Here is a 23,230-nt window from a genome sequence, read left to right on the forward strand (position 1 = left end):
AATTATATCCTACAGAAAGTATTTTGGGACAGATCTTCTTGGACTTTTTTGTCCACATGCCTTAGGCAGAAACACTTTTGCCTTCTCTATAGCTTTCCTATTTCACAATGCAACAATCTGATATTTCATTAGTTTTCTCCCGATCTTCCCACTCCCAACTCTTCCATTGACAGACTAGCATATTTGAAGCTTGAAGGTGATAACCTTCAAGGAATGATCATTTCTGGAATATGTTGCTAATTTCAAGCCTCTATCATGCCTTTCCTTTCTGAAGAATATTCTTCATTCAGTTCCTGATTCTTTATTTTTCAGCACTAAAGTAGGGTGACTCCTTCCTTTTAACATGTTGAGCATAATTCTATTGCCCATAGCACATTTTGTCCTAATTATCTTCCAAGAGCTTCTATCTGGAGAGGAGATAAAATGAGAGCACTACAGATTCCTGAAATATTCACTTTTGTCCACCCAGCATTTATTATACTCCTCACTTTATTCTAGAGTCTCATCAGTAGCAGATGTTAGTAAAAGTTTGTGGAGTGAATGAATTTGCCAAAAAATATGAGGAAATATGAGGCATGTCTTATTACCTGGTTATGTGCCATTTTGATTTGACCATGCTTTCTGAAAATGAAACATTCAAACCGCCCAAGATGGTGGTCATTAAATTCTTACAGAGCCCCAGGTGAAAGAATGTTTAATCCCATGTAGCCTTTTTTTTTTTAAATTTCTCTTTAATAACCAAGTATTTCAAATTTAATGAGGTATTTATTTTAAAAATGATCCCTCACTAGAGAAATATGGTTAATGCACAAAATACAAAAGCACTAGCATCCACATGGAATATTAGTACAAAATGCTTTGGAATCAGATTTAGATTTAAAAAATTCTGAGATCTCTTATTAACTGTAACACTGTTTCCTCAAATATGGGGCTGTCACTTCAATTTTTTTTCTCCAAATGCAAATGTACAAAATTAATTACAAAAAGTTTAGAAAAAAAAAACAGAAACTGATACCAATATAAATAATTATAAATCTATTTATAATAATAGAAGACAGGTCATGCATGGTATGTGTAATATGGTGTGAGTCTAACACTGGTTAACTAGTTCTTATAAAAATTATGAGTGTTTTGAGAAAAATTTGGCAATCTACTTCAAATATTTATGGAATAAGAAATATGGAATTGAAAATGTTCTCCAGAATCATGTTCTATAAATTGGCACATAATGCAAGGCAGAGATAAATATTTTAGCTTTTCTTGTTTTGTTCTATAGTTACTTTTCAGAGAAAAGCTCTGAAATCTTATTTGTAATCAGGTTCCTATTTCATAAGGTTATAGGTTAACGCATGTTTAAGAGTTCCAAATACCATACAATTATTTTTATAACTCTAAATGTATCAACTCATGAAAATCTGAAAATATGTTACCCTTCCAGGTCTATAATAGAACTTTTGTTTTAATTAACTACATAGATATTTAAAATATAAAAATTCAATTAAATTAATTTAAAATTTCTGCAGCTTTTTTTTTATATATACTTTGGAGAAAGGTATTGTTTGTACTTTGTTTTTAGAATGGAGAAATGAATGTTGCCCAAATTAGTCATTATCATCAAGGCTATCCCAGGTCAAATTGTGAAAGTGGAGTTTATTTTCACATCCAATACCTCATTTTGGTCTGCTTGTCAATAGTCTGTTCTTGTAAAGACCTTCTTCAATCAAAATTCACAACCCTTCTTTCTATAGGTTATTCTGAGTATTTTGCCACCATATGGATATGTTTGTAGACGTTAAAGCATCAGTACCTCGGATATCATTTGCCTTTTAAATAAAGGCTTTACCCAAAAGTTAAATGGGAATCTTGTACCTTTCAGGGACTCTTTTTTTTTTTTTTTTTTTTTTAATATCTTATTTACTTACTTGAGAGAGGGGATAGAGGGGAGTGATAGCACAAGTGGGGTAAGAATACGAGGGAGGAGCAGACTCCCTGCTGAGCAAGGAGCCGGATGTGGGGCTTGATTCCAGGGGTTCAGCATTATGACCCCAGCAGAAGGCAGATGCTAATGACCGAGCCAGGGACTCTTCCACTAAAAATACAAATGGTAAGACTAACTGAGTGCATGTTGACTTTCTAGGTAGAGTCTGTGAATGAATGAATGTCTTTTTATTTGTAATTTCAGAATATATGAATAAGAATAGATGACGATTGTTCACCTTTATACTTGTGGCTCCTAAAATTAATACCCATACCAGGGGTGTTTGTTAGTCTATGTAAGAACTAGGAAGTAAGGAGGAAAGGATGGTAACGTGAGAGAGAAAGAGATTTTAAAAAGATATTTTAATCTAAGAAAAATAAATAATACATTATTAATATTTCTGAAGTATTTTAATGTATTTTGAAATATCGACTCCCAGTTCTTAGAAGCTTAAAATAGTGATTCTGTTCTGCAGTTCCAGCTGAGCTCAGCTCTGTGGTCTCCCCTGAGGTCACTCACACAGCTGCAGTCTGGTGGTGATTCACGGCAGCTGCAGAATTCACCATGCTCTTGCTTTCTCAGAGCCCCCATGGGACAGGAAATTGGTCTTTATAGTCAGCCAGACTGCATCCTTTCTCTTCCATGTGGCTTTCCAGCAGAAGATTCAAATTTTTAGGTGGCAATGGCATGGCTCCTGCAAGGACAGGAGGAGAAACTTTGGGACCCTCTGAGTCTTGCTCAGAAGGGACACAGCAGTACTTCTGCCACCTCCTACTAGTCAAAGCAACCCAAACCCCATCTTGAAAGCCAGAGAAATGACTGTATCTTTTGAAAGAAAGAGCTGTAAAGTATTTGTGCTCATTTCTAACCTAAATACTAAGCGTATTCCTTAGTCTTGGTTCATTAATTTTTCAGAATTCTCATTTCCATCATAAGCAAACTCGGTTTTTGAAAAGGACAAATGAATTTTTGGGGAATGTTCATTTGTCCTTCAGTGCAGAAACTTCTCAACTCAAGAAAATGTCAAATTAAAAACTCTTATGTAAATAATTGTGATTTTAAAGAAAATGTTCTTTGACATTTTAAATTTTCCTTTCTACTTGCTAAATTAAGAGGAAAGAAGAGATTCTGTTCAAATAACATTGATATTTGCAATTGATTATCTAATTGGTAAATTTCTGAATGTCATCTAAATAAAGCAGAAAAGTTTTTAATTAATTGTGTTGGTTTCATTCTGTTTTTCATTTTGCTATATAAAAGATAATGACATAAAGACAATTTAACTCTTTTTTTTTTTAAATGAGTAAGAGAAAAAGAGTTCTCCATAAGAATGAGAGATATGGACCAGGTTAAAATTTTTGTCCAGAAGTTTATCCAGATGGTACAAGGGATATGAGCACAATTTGGAAGACTAAATATATATATTCCCATTACAGACTAAAAGTACTAAAGATACATACACATACATATACACTGTCATGCAATTCATTTTAGCAACTGGGGTTCACTCAACCCAAGACAATTTTCATACTGTAGACATTCTATTCAATGCAAAGCAAAACAAAATAAACCTCAAGAAAGCTATTTTTGAAAGAGGAAGAGCCAGAGAAGTGCAGTGGAAAATGAAAGCCATACTCCTGGACTTTTATAAAAAAAAGTCTTAAACCAGCAACATGTTGTGTGATGGGATTCAGTACTGAAGTCATTCAGCTATGTTACTCTCCCTTGATTCCTCTTGTGTAACTCTGATGATTCTTGAATTTGGCTCCCACTCCAAACCTTAATTCTTGAATTGGCCACATCAGATTTGGCAGATTTTCCCTACAAGGGCAGAGTTGAGGAGAAAAGCTTATTAGCAAAACCCATTCACACAATTATGTTCTCTCAAGTCATTTATAGAGCATTTCATGCTTGATATTCAAAGCACTCAGTATTACACCTAGTAATTGCATCATTAAGTACAATAAAGGTCTTATGCCTGGGTTAAATGTCATAATATATAATGATGAGGACAGTCCATTGTCCCCACAATCACATTCCATTTGTACTGCTAAAAACTTCACCCTTCAAACATTCCCCCATGGTCATATTTTATAGACGACATCAAAACTTTTTGTGTTATTTTCACACAGATCCGTTTATTATTGTCCTAATGACCTCAGTCTTGGCCTAGATCATCTATAATCTGACCCCAGTACTCTATGTGAGTCTTCCCAGGGTCATCACAATTATTTATACATCAATTATATATTGTCAGTACATTTTTTTTTCCTGGCAGCCTGTAACTCAATAATCACAAACACTGTGAGAATCACTAAACAAAAGACAGAAAACATTTCACTATTTAGGGTTTTTAGTGACTTTTTCTGATTATGGTAGTAGTATGTGTTTTAAATATATTAAATACAGAAAAGTATAAAAAGCAGGCAAATATGATCTCTCTGGTTAGCTTGGTTTATTTCCTTGAAGAACCCTCTATGACAAAAAAAAAAAAAACCCTAATACTAGTACTATTAATAACAATGGCTATCATTTAATGACAAAATTTTATGTTTGGCACCTTTCTCAATTTTTCATATATTTCTTTGGCTTCCAAATAATACTCTAGTTAGAAACCATTCATCTTATCTTACAGATGAATTAGTGATCAGAAATATTATGCAAATTATCACAAGGCAAAAGTTATTAAGCGTAATAGTCAATATCCAAATCAATATCTTGGGCATCAGGGTGGCTCAGTTGGTTGAGCGACTGCCTTCGGCTGAGGTCATGATCCTCGGTACTGGGATTGAGCCCCACACTGGGCTCCCAGCTCCATGAGGAGTCTGCTTCTCCCTCTGATCTTTTTCTCTCTCATACTCTCTCTCTCAAATAAATAAATAAATCTTTAAAAAAATCAATATCTCTTTGAGTCCCATGCTTAATACATTAATCACTGTATTTTAGGAAAATAACAGAATAGTTAATGATATACCTTGTTTTTAAAATTATTGAAAAGGAATGAAGAAAGTTAGGAAGAACAAAGAGAAAAGACAATAAAGTATTGCTTTAGGCAAATGGGCTTAAAACTGATGAGAACCACCTGGGCACATTATGTATGCAATCGGCCGGCTCACTGTATAAATCCGTTGACCTATAAGGGTACGTCATGCAGTATATACTATTTTCTGTCAGGGGAGTCTTGCTGTTGGGACATTAATGTGAGTCTCCAACATCTAGACACTGTTTACCAGTTTCATAGGAACAGCCATCTGAGTAAGAGGCAGAATAATGGCCTCCACAAAGAGGTTCAATTCCTAACCCCTGGTTATGCTATACAGGAGAGGAAAATTCAGGTTGCAGATGGAATTAAGGTTCCTAATCAGTTGACCTTGAGATGGAGATTATCGTGGATTATCTGGGTGGGCCCAGTGTATTCTCAGCATCTATAGATAAGTGAAAGAAGAAGACAGAAGGGAGAGTGTCAGCATGATGAAATAGGAGAAGAACTTGACTGGCTGTTGCTGGTTTTAAAGACAGAAGGGAACGAGAAATCGAGAAATTCAGGCAATCTCTAGAACTTGGAAGAGGCAAGAAAAACCGTTATTTCCTAAAGCCCCCAGAATGGAATATAGCCCTGCTGATACAATGATTTTAAAATCAGTGATATCCATTTTAGACATCTGACCTCCAAAGTGTAAGATAAATACATTTGAGTGGTTTTAAGTGACTGTTTGTATAATTTGATAAAGCAGCGATAGAAAACTAATATAAAGCCTTCCCCCAATCTCTCTCTTTGCAATGATTCTAATCTTATTTCCTTCAGACCCTTGACAAACATCCAAGTCATTGGCTAATTTCCAGCTAGACCAAAATTCCCTTCGTAATAGGGAGATGACCACATGTATTACAGATCTGCTCATTTACCACTGCCATCTTGGTGCACCCTTGAATGGTCTACAGTGAGACAAGTGTCTATTTTCAACTCACAGCATCATATCAAGGTGAATCATCTTGGGTGAACTGGGTTTGATTTTTTTTTTTTTTTCCTTTCTCTTCTTCTACCATGATGTCATAGGAAAATTATCTATGAAGTTGTAGCTCTGGCTTGAGTAAAAGGTATTAGTGCTATAAAAATACATGCATGGTATCAGAACAACCTATTTATACAGTTCACTTAAGCCCTCTTTAACAGGCTCCAGCCAAATCCTGAATAAGCCATTTCCATCACATAATGAACTCTTTACTTGACTGATTTAAAAAATCCAGCTCATAATAGTTCTCTTTTATGATGTCACCTGGTGTTCCATGATTAACTAATCTTTCTATTTGGGCCTAGTTCTTTCTAATAGGACACTTTTCTAATTCTAAGTAGTTCCCCGTGGCTCATGGAACTTGTCATCAACTGCACAAATATCTGTATCTAGAATCACAGGATCAGATGACTTGAGTGCAAAGCAGCTTGTGGAGAATCGTCACGTACAATAGTCCCCTCTTCAAAAGGCACCACTCAAAACTGCAAGCCTTATAGGCCATCAAATGTATGATTAAAGATTATATTTTTCAGAGTGATATCTGCTATATTTTGAAGGGTGGTATATGGTATTAATAAAATGCAAAGAAGCTCACCTAACAGTGTTTGCCTTTACTTTAGCAGGAACATACAGACAAAAAAAAATCATCTAACTTCTTAAAAATGTACATTACTCTAAAGACCCTGAATCTTTCTCAGGTTTCTCACATAAATGTTTCGATTAATTTCTTTTACAAGGATATCCAAAGTACTGACCATTTCTGAACATTAGGTCCAATAAGCACCACATCATCGATATAGTTCTGTTTAGAGATGTTTGCAGAATGTCAAGGGAATCAAGGTCCCTTTGGACTAGACTATGATAGTAATATTAACATAGCTTTGAGAGAGCCTAGAGAATATAAACTGCTCCCTTTCCTATGTGAATGCAAACTATTTTGATCATTTTTCCTGATGGGGATTGACAAAATACATTCACTAGATCAAAACTCACATACCAAATTTCAAAGACTGTGATGGTCTGTTCCAGTGCAGGGATTGTATTATCACAGCAATAATGATTGGATTTACCACTTGATTACATTTTTGGAAATCAACTGTCATTCTCCATTAACCATCCAGTTTTTGCAGTGGTCATTCTGGTGAGTCGAACATAATGTGCTGAGGATCATAGACCTGGTAGGGTGTCAATTATCCTTTGAGTCCCAACCAGGATGCAATACTACTTATGACTTAACTTGGTTAATGGAAGACAGAGGAGGGAACTGTAAATACTTTCCTGAGCTTGCTTGACCTTCCTACCAAGGTGGGTTTTTTGGTCTGTTTTGTTTTATGGTTTTATTTTAATTTATTCTCTAGACCAGAGAACTCTTGTGAGTGTTCTACATATCCATTCTGAATATGCTCTCAGGACCGAGAAAATGACCATAGGGTGGTCTTTCAATCCATTGGACCATCAGTGAACTTTTGCTAAACCAGAAATCACTTTAGAGTGATTTAGAGTCTTAATATACGTCTATTCCACAAGTAAAGATATAAGAACACTACTCTAAATTTCTGATATCTTATTATCTCAGACTCTGTATTCAACATCTCTTAAAATTATCTAAATCCTATCCCTCACCATCCTACCCCCCAACCCCCGCCATCTACAGCTACTGTAGCAAATTGCTATGAGTCCATTTGAGGAAGGAGTGAGAAATATCCAGCAGCATCTGATTCCTTCTTCAAAGGTAAAGGACTTTCTCTTGATTTGAGGGTGTATAGGTATGAAAAGTGGCTCAGATCTAAAAACTGGGTAAGGAATTTTCCATTTTGGTAGCTGCCATCAGCCTTTGTTCACCAGATTTTGGTAGATTTTAGTGAAATAAATCAATAAATAACCTTATCTGCTGCCAACGTATCTGGTTTCTTGAACATCATGGTCTATTAGCATCATGGTCTACAGATTTCTGCAGGCCAATGTACCGATTGCCACTCTGGCCTTTCTGGCTCTTCTGGTAATTATGTCACTTTTCCATCTCCAGTTTAAATCATGTCAACTGGCTTTGCTCGTCCAGATTGCTATCACCATTATTAAATTTAAAGAACCCAGTTTTACATCAACAAAGCCTAACTTCAACCCTGACAAAAAAGATAGCTACCACTGAGTTTCTCAGTGATACCATTAATCCCTCAATAGCACGTAATAGCAATAGCACGTATAGTAAGTAATGCTTTACTTAAGGAAATATCCTTGGGTCATTTCTGGAAATCAGACCACAAAGAAATCAAATACATTCATACACACCTCTCAGCCATCAGACTCCTTCAAAATCTGTGCAAGTGGTTCTGACATGTTCTTATTTCCTCTAAACTACTATCATGTCAAAGCTTCAAAGTACTATATCCACCAAATCACGGGAAAGAATGCTCATATTATACCAGTAGTATCTAATCTATAGTCTGTTCCTTCCCAGTGTATAAGTCTCAAGATTACCCTCTTATTGTTTCCCTTGTTCTCATTATACATGTTAGCCAGGTACTGTAGCTCTTTGGTTAAATAAGTTATCTCCTTCTGTGGAAGCACTGGACTTCTCCACTCGCATAGGGACAGACTCCATAATCCTTATAATTCTATTGATTCCATACCTTTAAATGCTACATCAACTTCACGGTGAGCATTTCCCCTTTCCTCTCACCACCACTCTGGTCACGCACACAGCGGTATTTCGTAGTGTGAACAACCCATGCGGCACGCCTTATGTGCGTGCTCATGGCATAGTCTATGTAGGGTTTTGAGATGATTTATTCCATAGTTGTTTTTTTTTCTCTTACTTAAATTTTCTGTTACTTATTTCTATTGAAAACATATGTTGAAACTTTACTTGCATCAGGCATATAGTGGTGAACAAAACTGATGCGAGTTGCTCATTTATTAGAGTAAGAAAGTCTTTTAGGACAATGAAACAGAGAAGAAGCTTAGTGAGTTCTGGAAAGTGAACATTCTTATTGAAATATTAAGTGACTTGTAGAAATTAAGGTCTAACTTAATTTTTAAGCATAATTTTCCTGTATACTGGCCTCTCAGAAAAGGAGTTAGGGTCCTGCAAAGATCATGGAAATAAGCTTAATGTGTATAATAATAAATTCTGGTTAACTAAAGTCTTTAGATCTCAGCTGCCCATCATTCCAAGAAATAGCCTGTGTTTTCCCAACTGTAAAAACTAGTGTGGTGAATCTTGCTGGTAGCTATCACATCATATATCTACAAACAAAAAAGCTGGTTCTTAGCACCCTAGATAGTAATGCCCACAGACATAAATACTGATCTTTCAGGATAGGAATGGAGCCAAGGTTCTTTTATGTCCTATTACCTTGGCATATTGTTCCCCAATCACACTTGAGGAAGAGCTACTCCTTCCTAATCATGCAGTCACACAGTCTCAGTATCATTACTTCTCAAAGGCTCTGTTGTCTAGATGTACTTGATCTCAAAATGTTGCCCTGGAATGAATGAACAATATAGGACCCACACTATTGCTACTAGATCCTTATTCATGAGTTTTCTCAAATGAAAGCTATTTTTGCATGTTGATTTTAGATGCTGTTTGACCAACTACCTTTATTGCATGACAAATGGTAAGGTACATCATTGAGAAATAAGATTATTAAGAACAAATGAACAAACAAAAACAAAAAACTGAAGATTATGTATAAATGAGCCACAAGGAGACCAAGCAGTATGTTTCAGGTAGAAGGGACAGTTCTAATGAATTAGTAGAATAACAAGGGGTCAGTGTGGTTATAGGCAAAGTGAGTAAAGCAGAAAATGGAAGAAGTCAGAGACTGTGGGTCAAAAAAATAGGGTTTTCAAAGTTTTCTTGAGAACATTGGCTTTATTCTGGGTGAGATGGTGACATAGACTGACATGTTTATGTGTCCTCAAAATTTGTATGTTAAATACTGACAACCAATATGATGGCATATAAAGGTGCAAACTTGGGGAAGTGATTAGTTCATGAGGGACCTGGCTGGTGCAATTAGACTTACATTATCCTACTGGATATTCAAAATCAGAAGTTATTAAATCTCACTGCATACGTCACAAATCCCCTCAATTAAAAAAAAAAAAAATTGTCCCATGGCCTGTAGTATCTCTTAGTGAACATGCCATTGTAACTCAGACTTCAGGACATTTCCAACACATGACTGAAATCTCTTCCCCCAATTTTCTGCCTGGCTCCATCGACTTGGTTTGTACACCAAATATCCATTACTCAGGTACACATTTCTTGCCCTTCCCACCTAAAGAAGAACTCTTCCCTCAGTCTCTCTCTCATAATTTTTAGCAGTTTTTTTTAATAGAAAGTTTCATTAATTAATATTATCTTATTTTTTATTCATTTATATTTTTCTTCTTTTAATAATGACTAACTTCACAAGATCAGTGATTTTTCTATTCTTTTTGCTGCTGCATCTCAAGTTCCTGGAAAAAAGCAGAACATAATAGATTGTATTACTTACTAAAAATAGTAACAAAATACCTCTCTGAGACTGAGAAAATCTGCTTTCCCTGAAGGTTGCAGTTTTGTTAGTCATAGGTTATCTATAGAAGAAAAGACAGTCAGCTGGAGATAAAAATATCAGCATTAGTCAAGATTAGCTGATTGAAGGATGTGGCTACAGATTTGCTGATAAAGGGTTTTGCTAATATTCCCTGATTTAGGAAGACTCATTCACCAAGTTTCAGGGGCAATTAGATAAGCACAAAATTCCCCTCAGGTATAGGCTTTTAATTTCATAGTAGAGAGGAATCTTAAAATGAGCCCTCTTTATCTACAGACTGAACTAAAAAATAAAAGAGACCACAGGGTCTTTGCCTTTCTGATTATTTCTTTCTATGAGATCAACCAACCAGATATGTTAGTCTTGATCCAGTGAAGAGGTGATAAAATAGATAATTCAGTGTCTCCCGATAGAAATCTAAGCTCAAATAGATGACGGCTTACCTCTTGTCATCCCCAGTACACTACATACTGGTTTTGGCAAAGCTGTATATTTCATATTTATTAAAAATTTTTTTTAATGAGTAAATTAAAGGAATATTGAGGAGGTACCTTTGGAAGACAGAGGGATGAGAGTTCTTATCAAATTGTAGTTTTAGAAGAGCTCGAACTTCAAAATGAATTGGATTTTGAAATCAGCTTTACTGAGTCCCCACTATATTATCCATTGTTTTGTTATAAACTTGGACAATTTGAGTAATATTCGTCCTCTCCGATTGTGTTTATAATACAATCTCTTATTTTTCCATCTCAAACTTGCTTCTTGACTTGCTTTTGCCAGAGCACAATATCTGACATTCTATTCCTTCCCTACAACCTCATCCAGTTTTCTTGGTCAAATAAAACTTGAGCTCAAAGATGACTCTGTGTATTTAAATTTTGTTAACCCCTCCTGTACTATACGATTGCCCTCAATTTTTTTTGCTCTATTTTTCCTAGCAAAGGCATTATACATTCCTGCCTGTGGCCCTGTGATTTCCAGGTCTGACTGTATGGGAGTAGGCTTTCACGGCTCCTTCTCCTTGGGCTAAGCTATTTGCTTTGGCCAATGGAATATTAGCAGACCTGACGTAAGCCATAGCCTATCAGATACTTTAAGAGCTACCACATGGGTAGATTTTGTACTCTTTCCCTCTGTTACTGAAAATCACGTCTTAAGTAGGAGATATTCCTTAGAAAACTCTGTGGAGCAAAGCTGTATTAAGTAATCCACAGCTATCCACATACACATCAAGAAATAAATATATGTTGGTGTAAACCACTAAAACCTTAGAGTTCTTTGTTTCCACAGAAAACCTAGCTAATAAAATTGCAGATGGATAGTTTTCATTTCATATACATCTTGGAACAATCTGTTTTTAGATATGGAATTTAGTATACTCTGCATAATTTACCTATTTTCATCTATTTGTGAATGATGTATATTTTTAACCTAAATCCTATGAGGTATGGTTCTCAAGAAAGAGAAAACACACACATGTCTATTATAAGTCACCAATTTATTTAATAAAGATATGAAAACTGATCGCATAGGAGGTCTCACATAGCAGATCCAATAGTATATCTTTATGAGGCATTTTCCCATGCCTCTGAATTTCCTATGGAATTTACTGCTATGCTAAAGACACTCTATCAACAAGTATGGTATTAGCAAAATTGATAAAAATATATTCCCTGTGCTATTGCTTTTAACTCGCAAACTTGCATTTCCATTCAAGAAAAATACACACTATCAAATAAGCATATAAAAAATATTTAGTATTTGGCTCTTCTCCTTGGGTCAAATTTAATATCAGCACAAGCATATCATTATTCAAGAAACAAAACAAAAGAAAAAGTCAGTTTTCTAATGTCCCTGAATATCCTTGCCTTTTACTTTTAAGTGACCCTAAAAACAGGTATTCCTCAAAAATCTGTTTCATAGAAACATTTGACATGGCACAGTATGTGGTATCTTATCAATTTCTGAATTTATATACTCCTTGAGGGAAAGAATCAAATCTTATGTTCAGAATATCTACTTAGTGCCCAACTTGTTGTCCCTAAAGCAGTGGATATTTAGGAAATAAATGTGAAAAAAATATATAATGTTAGTTTAACATTGTTTACTCTATAAACATAGTTACTATTTTGTAAAAAGGGAAAATAATATTTTTCAGATACCAAACTAAAAAATGCTTAATAGAACATCTTATATTATATATATATATATATATATATATATATATATATATATTAGGAAATGCTTGGACTAGCCAAAACCAAACTAAAAAATGCTTAATAGAACAACATCTTATATTATATATATTAGGAAATGTTTGACTAGCCAAAAAGATGGGTCTAGAAATTGTATAATTATGTAATGGATTTTTTTTTCATGTAACTATGAACTTTTAAAAAATATTCCAATGGAGAATTAATATGCCATGCTAACTTGCCACAGTTTTGTAAAACTACCTATGCAGAACAGTCTTTAGCAAAGAATACATTTTTCCAAAGTCAGTTATCACTGTCCTTAATCATGAATTTATCTTTCTTAATAGGGATAAAAGTCATAAATTGCTTTTGTGGGTGTGAACATATACCCAAATATTTTCAGGCATAAAGTCATCAACAGAATAACACATTTGGATAAAGGAATATTTTTTTTAGAAAACCTGTGTTCCATTGGGCGCCTGGGTGGCTCAGTGGGTTAAGCCGCTGCCTTTGGCTCAGGTCATGATCTCGGGGTCCTGGGATCGAGTCCCGCATCGGGCTCTCTGCTCAGCAGGGAGCCTGCTTTCCTCTCTCTCTCTCTCTGCCTGCCTCTCTGCCTACTTGTGATCTCTCTCTGTCAAATAAACAAATAAAATCTTTAAAAAAAAAAAAAAAAAGAAAGAAAACCTGTGTTCCATATGATGAAATGGTGTTAAGTCGGAATGAAAAAGAAAAAAAAAAAAACCCTCATAAAATTTCCTTCAGTGACAGGATGATAGAAAGGATAAGAAAGTCTTGCTTATTAGAATGAGAAAGGATGAGCTGGGTTGTTTTTAAAAATAATATAAGAGCTGTTCATATTTTTTAACAAAATGTTGAAGCCAAGGAAAAGAAAGTTAAATCACTGAGTTTTTCCACAGATAACTCCACCGATTCTATCCCTTTAAAAGGGAAGAGTTTGCATATTCCCAGACATCTTCTATTTAGTAACCAATAAAAAGAATATTGGTTACCTCTTTGAGGCACTGAGATACTACTAATGCACTGAAAATTAACTCCCCTGTGTCCAGGCTCTTTTTTGTCTATTTAAAACAATAATGCTACCTGATAGTTTATCTGTTTATTCATCTTTAGAGTTTACTTTATAATATTTTTAATGCTAAACAGTTTGAATTGCTATGGCATGTAACAGAAAGTTTTGTTTATCTGACATTGTAAAAAATATTTTTCTAATTTTAGCCACCTGGATTGGAAAAAAAGCAACAGGTATCGGTGAGGTTGTGGAGAAAGGGGAATCCTCTTGCACCATTGGTGGGAATGCAAACTGGGTGTGACCACTCTGGAGAACAGCACAGAGGTTCCTCAAAAAGTTAAAAATAGAACTATCCCATGACCCAGCAATTGCACTATTAGGTATTTGCCCAAAGGATACAAAAATACTGATTCAAAAGGGTACGTGCAACCCAAAGTTTATAACAACATTAGCAGCAATAGCCAAACTATGGAAAGAGCCCAAACGTCCATTAACTGATGAATGGATAAAGAAGAGGTTGCGCGTGTGTGCGTGCGTGCATGTACACACACACACACGCGCGCGTGCACACGCACACACTGGAATATTACTGAGCCATCAAAAAGAATAAAATCTCACCATTTGCAATGGTGAGGATGGAACTAGCATGTATCACACTAAGTAAAATAAGTCAGTCACAGACAAATACCAAATGATTTCACTCATATGCAGAATTTAAGAAATGAAACAATGAACATGCGGGAGGGGAGAATAAAAGAGAGGAAAACAAGCCATAAGAAATGCTTAACTATAGAGAACAAACTGAGGTTGCTGGAGGTAAATGAGTGGGGATGGCTGTACGGTGATGGGGATTAAGGAGGGCTATTGTTGTGATGGTGGTTAAGGATGGCTATTGTTGTGATGGGGGTTAAGGATGGCTATTGTTGTGATGGGGGTTAAGGATGGCTATTGTCGTGATGAGCAGTGGGTGTTGTATGTCAGTGATGAATCACTTAATTCAACTCCTGAAACCAATATAATATCACTGTATGTTAATTAATTAGAATTTTCTAAATAAAAATTTTTAATAAATATATCATTCTATTTTTAATATGTGGTAGCACTACTTGGTTTATTAGTTGTATTCTTTCTAGTCTGCTTACTTATAAACAATTTACCATTAGATAATAATTAATCTATGTTGATAAATAGCAATTTAGTATAATTTGAAAGGAACAGAAACTACTGAATATTATAAAATTTAAGATTAGATTAATGTCATTATTAGAAAGGGAACATGTGACTGAGAACCTCAAGCTAACTTGAAGTTGTACTGTGCTGTATCACACAAAATATACATGGATACAAGGATAAAAATAGATACACAGGTAGATAATTAGGTAGGTAGATAGATAATAATTGCAATTTCTAAAAATACATATAAAAGATACTTATTTTTACTTTTATCTTTGCTATATTTTTATTACTGTTATCTTATATTCTCAACAAAGATAGCTTCCAACTACAGACTAACTTAATGTGCATTTAAAATTCTTTGTAGAGTCAAATTATTTATATATATATATTTTTTTTTTCACTTATATATTTCAATTCAGTACATGGGAATAAAATTATGCCAGCTTTCACAGAGCAGTCTCAAAGTGAATTTGGAACTGAGGAGAACTGTTCAATGTGCCTCTCACACAACAGGAACACCCATTTATATTTTGGTCACTTTAAAAAAATACATTTTGATGTGACACACTTATTTTCAGTAAAGAATTAAAACATTTTAAGAGAACCTGAAAGATCACATAAAATGACACTGTTCTCTTTTATCAACTTTTGTTTTTGTTTTAACCTCTGTGGTTCTAGCTAATAAAGTGACTGAGAACACAAGAAAACAAACAGAACTCTCCTATTTCTCTTTCTCTTGTCGGCTAGAGTGGATAACTATAATTTAGAAAAATTAATCATATTTGAGGTTCATCCTGGATGCCAGTTCCTTTATTACGACCATGATAAAACGGCCCCGTCTCATGTCTGTTTGGCTCCTTCCTCAAGTGAAAGCTAGTCTCCTACCGCGACAATTTCCTCCCTTCAGCTTGTGTTTGATACTCTCCCTAATCCCCTGTAAAGCAATATCCGAAGCATTTGATTCAATAATATTTATATATAAGTGCATATATATGGAACTTTAAGAAGTGAATGTCGTGTAATGGTTTCAAATTTAAAAAGGAAACAAACACATTGCTTCTCATAATCTGTGGATTTTTTTGAGTAAGAGAGAAAATCACTCAATGATTTTCAATTTATTCCATGAAAGTGAGTAGACTAAATTACAACTTTATTACTTCCCTCAAGTAGTTAATGAAAGTAGGTTACTCATTGACTTGTTACCGCAAACTGATGCTTTATTTAAATGTGAATGAGCAAGAGTCTTTGAACTACAGAAACTGACGTCAGCCTAAGAATTTGGGATATGTTTTGTTTTCTTCTAAGGGACTCATAAAAGAATGGGCAAGATAAGACATTTTAGAAAAAAATAAATGTTAATAATTTGCATTATACTAGATTGCTAAAAATATATGGGTCATATGCTCTTTTCATCTGTAAAAGACAAGAATTAGGGACTCTAACTCTGATTCACATGCAGCCGGTTTGATTTATTAATGATGGTGATTGAGGTAGGGTGGGAAGGTTCGGGGTATAAATATTTTAAAACTTAAATCAAAGCTGCCACCTTTCAAAGAAACATTGTACTTTCTAGTGCCCTCTCTCACTTATATCAGAAGCCAGGACAAAGATCTTTTAATTAAAATAACTCCTTAAGGTATAACGACAACAAAAGGATAGTGACAAAGGATAAATGTCATTCTCCCTTATGCAAAACGTGTATTCCGTGTCCCTTACTGATGGGGTGGCTCTCCTACTCTCTTACAAGTAGTGGCTGGGGTTAAAGCCACTGCTCTCTTGTAGCCTCATCGTCTCCAACATCCAAACGTCAAAATCTCAGTTCGTCTGCAGTAAGCAAATTAAAGGGGGAAGGACAATGGAGGATTTTACGTGGGAGATTTGTTTTAAAGACCAAGGCTAGAAACGATGCGGTCTATTTCCATTCACATTTTATTGGTCAGAACTCAATTATATGACTCCAGATGATTATAGAGGAGACTGGGAAATGCAGCTGTGTGCCAAGGAAGAACAAGAAATTGACTTGCTGTAAATGATTCTCTGTAAGAACTTGTATTGGTCTAGGTCCTCAAAAAATAACATTTAAAAAGTAAAATTCAGGGCGCCTGGATGGCGCAGTCAGTTAAGTGTCCCACTCTTGATTTGGGCTTAGGTCATGACCTCAGGGTTGTGAGGTCAAGCCCCACATTTGGCTCTACACTCAACACAGAGTGTGCTTAAGAGTCTCTGCCTCTCTCTCTCCGCCCCTCCCCTCCCCTCTCTCTCTCTTTCTGTCTTTCTAAAAAAATAGAACTTCAAAAAAATTAAAAATAGAAAGTAAAAGTCTGGGATGCCTGGGTGGCTCAATGGGTTAAGCTGCTGCCTTCGGCTCAGGTCATGATGCCGGGGTCCTGGGATCGAGTCCCACATTGAGCTCCCTGCTTAGCAGAGAGCCTGCTTCTCTCTCTGCCTCTGCCTGCTTGTGGTTGCTCTCTCTCTCTCTCTCTCTGACAAATAAATAAATAAATAAACAAATAATTTTTTTAAAAAAAAAGAGAGAGAGAAAGTCAAAGTCTGGGGGCCCCTGGATGGCTCGGTCACTTGAGCATCAGATTTTTGGTTTCAGCTCAGATCATGATCTCAGGGTTGTGGGATCGAGCCCCACATGGGGTTCCATGCTCCACGGGGAGTCCGCTTGAGAGTCTCTCCTTGATTCTCTCCCCCCTACCCACCACTTGCATGCTCTCTCTCTGGAAAACAAAACAAAACTTTAAAAAAGAAAAAATAAAATCTGATTAATAACCGCTTGATTATCTCTGTCTTAAGGAGATATATCTAATGAATAAAAACATTATTTGGGTTTTTATTTACCACTAATGAACTCTACTCATTTTAATATGTATTAAGCCAAAGTATACTTGCTAGATTTACATCTCATTATGACCTTTGCTACTGTTTTTACAAGGTGAGAAATGAATGAAGAGCTGAATACTTCTATACAGCTTACTATGTACCAGACACTATTCTGAGTGCTTTCCAGTACTCAGCTGATTTAACTCCCTTTGGCATATGGTCTGCTCATCACGTATAGATGTGGCAACAACTCCAGACAAGTTACATGGTGTCTAATAAGTAGAAAATCTAGGATTTTGAAGCAAGGATGTTTTGTTCCTGAGTCTATACATCTAAAAGTCTTACTACAAGTTCAGGAAACTAACATCCTTCTTTTTTTCTTTTTGCATTCCAACTTCCAAGGTTAGTAATTGTACACAGAAAAGGGATATTCTCATTCTTATTCTTACTCTTATTCTTTCAAATAGGAGATCTGTGAATCTTTTGGAAACCACCTTAGCCTCAAGCACTACTAAGTGTTGAACATATGCAAGTTAAAATGCTTACAAGTAATTTAGATTGTTTCCTTATATTTTTGTAGAACTAAATGCAAACTTTATCTTAAGATTGCTATTTGACTTAACTGCCTCGTAGCATTCTGTCTTATCTTAGAAGATAATAGATTATCAACACAGCTAAGAGAATCCAGGAAGTTTGACAAAAACACAATGTGAGCAGAGATTGTAAGACCGGATAGCAAAGCTGGCAGGGGGCTGTGGCCTGAGAAACCCACATTTACTCATAACTAGGGCCTTATTCCCATCATCTCCCCTGCTGTCAGGGAAAAGCATTTTGGAAGAAAGAGAGATGATTACCAATTTTGTTTTCAGAAATCACAGAGGGACTTCTGTCAAGTTTCTGGTCTCATAAGAAAAAATACAATTTTCAGAGTGTTTTGATTCAAGCTCTGGTAAGTTTTCTGAGATTCACCTTGACACATTCATTTCCTTGGCATGCTTTACATGGTATGTATATGGACATGATTTTTCTTTTTTTTTCAATTTGCCAGTGGCAAAGCTAATTATTTGTGATGTTATACATTTAAGGATTGGTAGTAGGTGTAAAGATGACTCGCCTAAAGTTTTTAAAACCAGGGATTCTTCGTTTAAATATTACCTTTACCAATAAATTCTTTAATAAACCATATTTATTATTTGAAATGTGGCATTTTATGTAAATCCACAGAATGACTTACCCACATCTTTTTTGGAACTTCTCCATAGCCTACCATTAATAATAATGTTAACAATAACAACAGAAAATAATAATGATAACAACATATGCAGTATGTTAGGCAATTTAAAAATGTGGATCTGGATAGTTTTAGAATGGTTGGAATAGGTTTGATAGAAAGTAGACATTTCCCATGTTTTACTTCAGACGTAACTGTAGCCCAATGTTTCTACATAAAAAACTCAACCAAAGAAAAGTAATGTCAGAATAAGATGGACTAAACAGTTCAAACATTAGGAACTATTTTTAGCTGAGAAAAAAGTAGATCTTTCACTTCGAGGTATTAAAGGTGAAAATTGTTCTTGCTCTGCGTAACAGCTGCTTGAAAATATCTTAAAACTAATTTTCACTTTAAAAAATACTTTAAATTTTTTCTGGTCATAATTTGTACTTTGATCACTGTCCTCTCTTTCTGGATAACAGCCCACTTGAATTTTTTTTTTTTTTAAGATTTTATTTATTTATTTATTAAGAGAGAGAGACAGGGAGAGAGAGCACGAGAGGGGACAAGGTCAGAGGGAGAAGCAGACTCCCTGTGGAGCTGGGAGCAGCATGTGGAACTCGAACCCGGGATTCTGGGATCATGACCTCAGCCGAAGGCAGTTGCTTAACCCATTGAGCCATCCAGACGCCCTTGAAATTTTTTTTTAAGTTAATGGCAATTCATGCGGCGCCTGGGTGGCTCAGTGGTTTGGGCCTCTGCCTTCGGTTGGGGTCATGATCTCAGGCTCCTGGGATGGAGGCTCTCTGCTCTGGCAGGGGGGCCTGCTTCCCTCTCTCTCTGCCTGCTGCTCTGCCTACCTGTGATCTCCCTGTGTGTCAAATAAATAAATAAAGTCTTTAAAAAAAAGTCAATGGCAATACATGTACATATGTTACACATATATTATATACATATATTTTGCTAGTCACAATTATAGATCATGATCATTTTGAGCGTAAATATTCCTTGAGTCTTCTCCCTCTTATTGTTTCTAATTTGATGAGGTTACAATATCTGATAGATACACTTATTAGAATTGTGTGGAAAATAAGAGAAAAGGAGGATATGAATTGGCATCTGAGAAACTCTCTCATGATTATTTTCTATAAGCTGTTATTGACAGCCTGTTGTCTACATAATTTCCTTATCTGAAAAATCCAAATTCTTCCAGGTGCAGGAATTTAACATAAATGAATAAAACAATCTTGCAAAACAAAAAATTTATGCTATAATTATAGGAAAATAACAATGCCTAACTATACTGCCTTTTAAAACCTTTTTTGGTTTTGTAAAACAACCAAACACCTTGCATCAACAAGTCACAGGAGATCAATAATTTGTCACCTTGGGGCAGATATTTTGTTTTAGTTTCAGTTTTAGTTAGTTACTATGAATTATAGTAAATTAAGTTGTCATAGACCATCTTCCAATGAAGATGCTTAGACGTTATACTCTGAAGTCAAGCTCACTGTTTCAAATCTATCTAGCAGATGGTAGATTTTATGTGGCAAATATATTGACCAATCTTTTATACTGTTATTGTGAGGACTGATCTATTACATAGGAAGTACTTTCAAAGCTCTTAAGTAGAAGTTATTATAAATATACACAAAGATTTTTACTAATATATCCTTTATAATAATATTTTTTTTTCCCTCTGAATTCTTCTTTCAAAGTGGAAAAAAGTCTTTGTGCACATGTTCTCTATTTCCTATTTATCTAGTATGAGGACTTTCAAAATATTTATACCTGCTACCGAGGACGCTAGTGCTAACAAGCAAATTTTGAAAGAACAAATCACTAGGTTGTTTAACTGTAGGCACCATAAATTGGTGATTCTCATAGACCACCAGACAAAGTTGTTAAACATCTTTTTTCTGTACAAAAGCATGAAGAAAGGATGGCAAGAGATATTACTGATTATTACATAAGTATATACTTGCAGATGGCCTTATCTAGTATGTATGTGTTCCTGTAATTGTTTCTGACTTGACAGAAATTATTAGGCTTGATGGGTTGTTCAATGGACAAGAAGAAAAGGTACATTTTACTTTCCCAGTAATATTTAAAAATACCTCATCATCTTGTGTATTTATTTGTTAAATCATAAGAAAGAAGAAAATATAAATATGACCTACAATTTTAAAAGAAGTATTTTTTGCTTAAAATATGCAAAAAACATTTTATTCAACTCTGTTCACTGATAGTTTATGCCCAAATAAACTTACAGAAATAATAGAACTAATAGTTCAGAGTGAAAATCTGAGACTGTCTCCTAGTATGTGTGATGAATTCAAATCATTTAATTTAAACATGAGAGAAGATATTTATATGAGTTAGTGAGAGAGGAAGTGCTGCAAGACTTTCTACAAACAATACTGTCCTCATACATTTTTAGTATTTAGTCATAATGAGACCATTTCTATGGAAATGAGACTATCACTTAGTAGTTTTTTGCAATTGATTCATTCATAATAGTTCTATGAGATCAGTGATCTATTTTAACCCAACTTCCCAGGAACTTCCTTTGTCATGAGAACTAAAGGCAGCAAAGAAATATTTTACAGAGATATAATTTGCCATCTTCACAGACCACGTATATATCTCCAGATCAAATTAGTAAGTTTACAGGGGTGCCTGGGTGGCTCAGTGGGTTAAAGCCTCTGCCTTCAGCTCAGGTCATGATCCCAGGGTCCTGGGATCGAGCCCCGCATTGGGCTCTCTGCTCAGCGGGGAGCCTGCTTCCTCCTCTCTCTGCCTGCCTCTCTGCCTACTTGTGATCTCTGTCTGTCAAATAAATAAATAAAATCTTTTAAAAAATTAGTAAATTTATAGATGAAACTTTATACAACTATTATAAGAATCAATAATAGTGGGCACCTCCTGGACTTGTGTTTTTAACGTAGTCATATATGTAGTGTACTCTATATGGTCAGGATGTCAAAATCAGAGCAATAACATATGGATAATTTTCATTAACCTCCTACTATGGTGATGGAAATTTATTTAAGATGAAATGGACAAGCAGATTCTTTTAAATTAGTATTTTGTTTATGTGTTTCTGTATTAGTACAGCAAACGTTTACTAAAATGGTTTTTAATCAGGTAGAATTGGACTTGAATTTGGCTTCATAACCTCTTCACAGGAAAATACAAGATGTATTTCATTTTATTAACCTTTGTTTCACATGTAAAATGTGGTTGATAACACTTCTTCCATCCATTTATTTATTGAAATACATGCTTGAGAATTAAAAAAAAAAGAGTCCAAAATACAAATCAGAATGCCTAGAATATAGTAAGTGCTGAATAAATAATTACTGTTATTATTAACACTTGCCTAGTATGTATTAACATCGTGTGTATATTTCTGCTTTCAATCTAGAAAAATGTTATGAAAATAAGAAAATCACTTAATTCAAATTGTCTCTTTTGTTCTACAGTAAATTTTCAATAAGGAAAAGTATATGAATCATTGAATCCTCCTACTAATGAAAATAAGTAATTTCAGGAAACAAGTTGTCAAAATTAATTATTTAACAAAATCTTAGAAGAGACCTTTTAATGTGTAGCAATATATTCTCAACATCTTATTACCCATGTCTTCTAGTCATTCATTACATGCCCTTTAGGCATAGAAAGATTGATTCCAATGAGCACACTAGATCAGCATTTGAATTTAAAGAAGAAGAAGAAGAAGAAGAAGAAGAAGAAAGAAAATACCCCTTTATATTAACACTCTTTATAAATTTGGTAAAATGAACAATACATTCATTAAAGCTGTTTACTCTTCATTACACTGAATCATTAATGCAACTGCGTTGTGTACAAGTACAGCTATGACTTTCTATAACAGAATTAGAATGTATAAAAAACAAAGATATGATAGAGTTTATTTGTTTGAATCTGGATTTTTTGACCTTGCACTACTAACATTTTAGGCAGGATAATAATAATAATTATTGTGTTTTACAGGGAAGCTGTCTTGTGCATTGTAAAATGAAAAACCACCTCCTTGGCTTGTACCTGGTGAATGTCCTTTGCACTCCCACACGCCCCTTGCCACAGGTGTGGCAATCAGAAATTTCTCCAGATATTTCCAAAGGTCCCCTGGGCCTCAAAACCACACCTGGTTGAGAACTACTGTTGGAATTAAGGTTTGATATAGTCAATAGATTGCAATTAGTAATAAGCCTCATTTAAT

The 23,230-nt window shown here is 35.0% G+C and overlaps 1 long non-coding RNA gene across 3 annotated transcripts; it reads right to left on the reverse strand.

Annotated features, from left to right (window-relative positions):
- Positions 1-2,381: 2,381 nt before the first annotated feature.
- Positions 2,382-6,177, reverse strand: LOC116597624. 3 transcript variants are annotated; one of them, XR_004288699.1, is made up of 3 exons: positions 5,948-6,177; positions 3,614-3,799; positions 2,382-2,672 (listed from the first exon to the last, which is right to left on the reverse strand). It is a non-coding gene; the product is annotated as an uncharacterized LOC116597624 (long non-coding RNA). The 3 variants fall into 3 exon arrangements; XR_004288698.1 differs by having other exon boundaries at positions 3,445-3,799; XR_004288697.1 differs by having other exon boundaries at positions 3,439-3,799.
- Positions 6,178-23,230: the final 17,053 nt, after the last annotated feature.

Source organism: Mustela erminea, chromosome 8, assembly GCF_009829155.1.
Source record: "Mustela erminea isolate mMusErm1 chromosome 8, mMusErm1.Pri, whole genome shotgun sequence".
Classification (NCBI taxonomy): domain Eukaryota; kingdom Metazoa; phylum Chordata; class Mammalia; order Carnivora; family Mustelidae; genus Mustela; species Mustela erminea.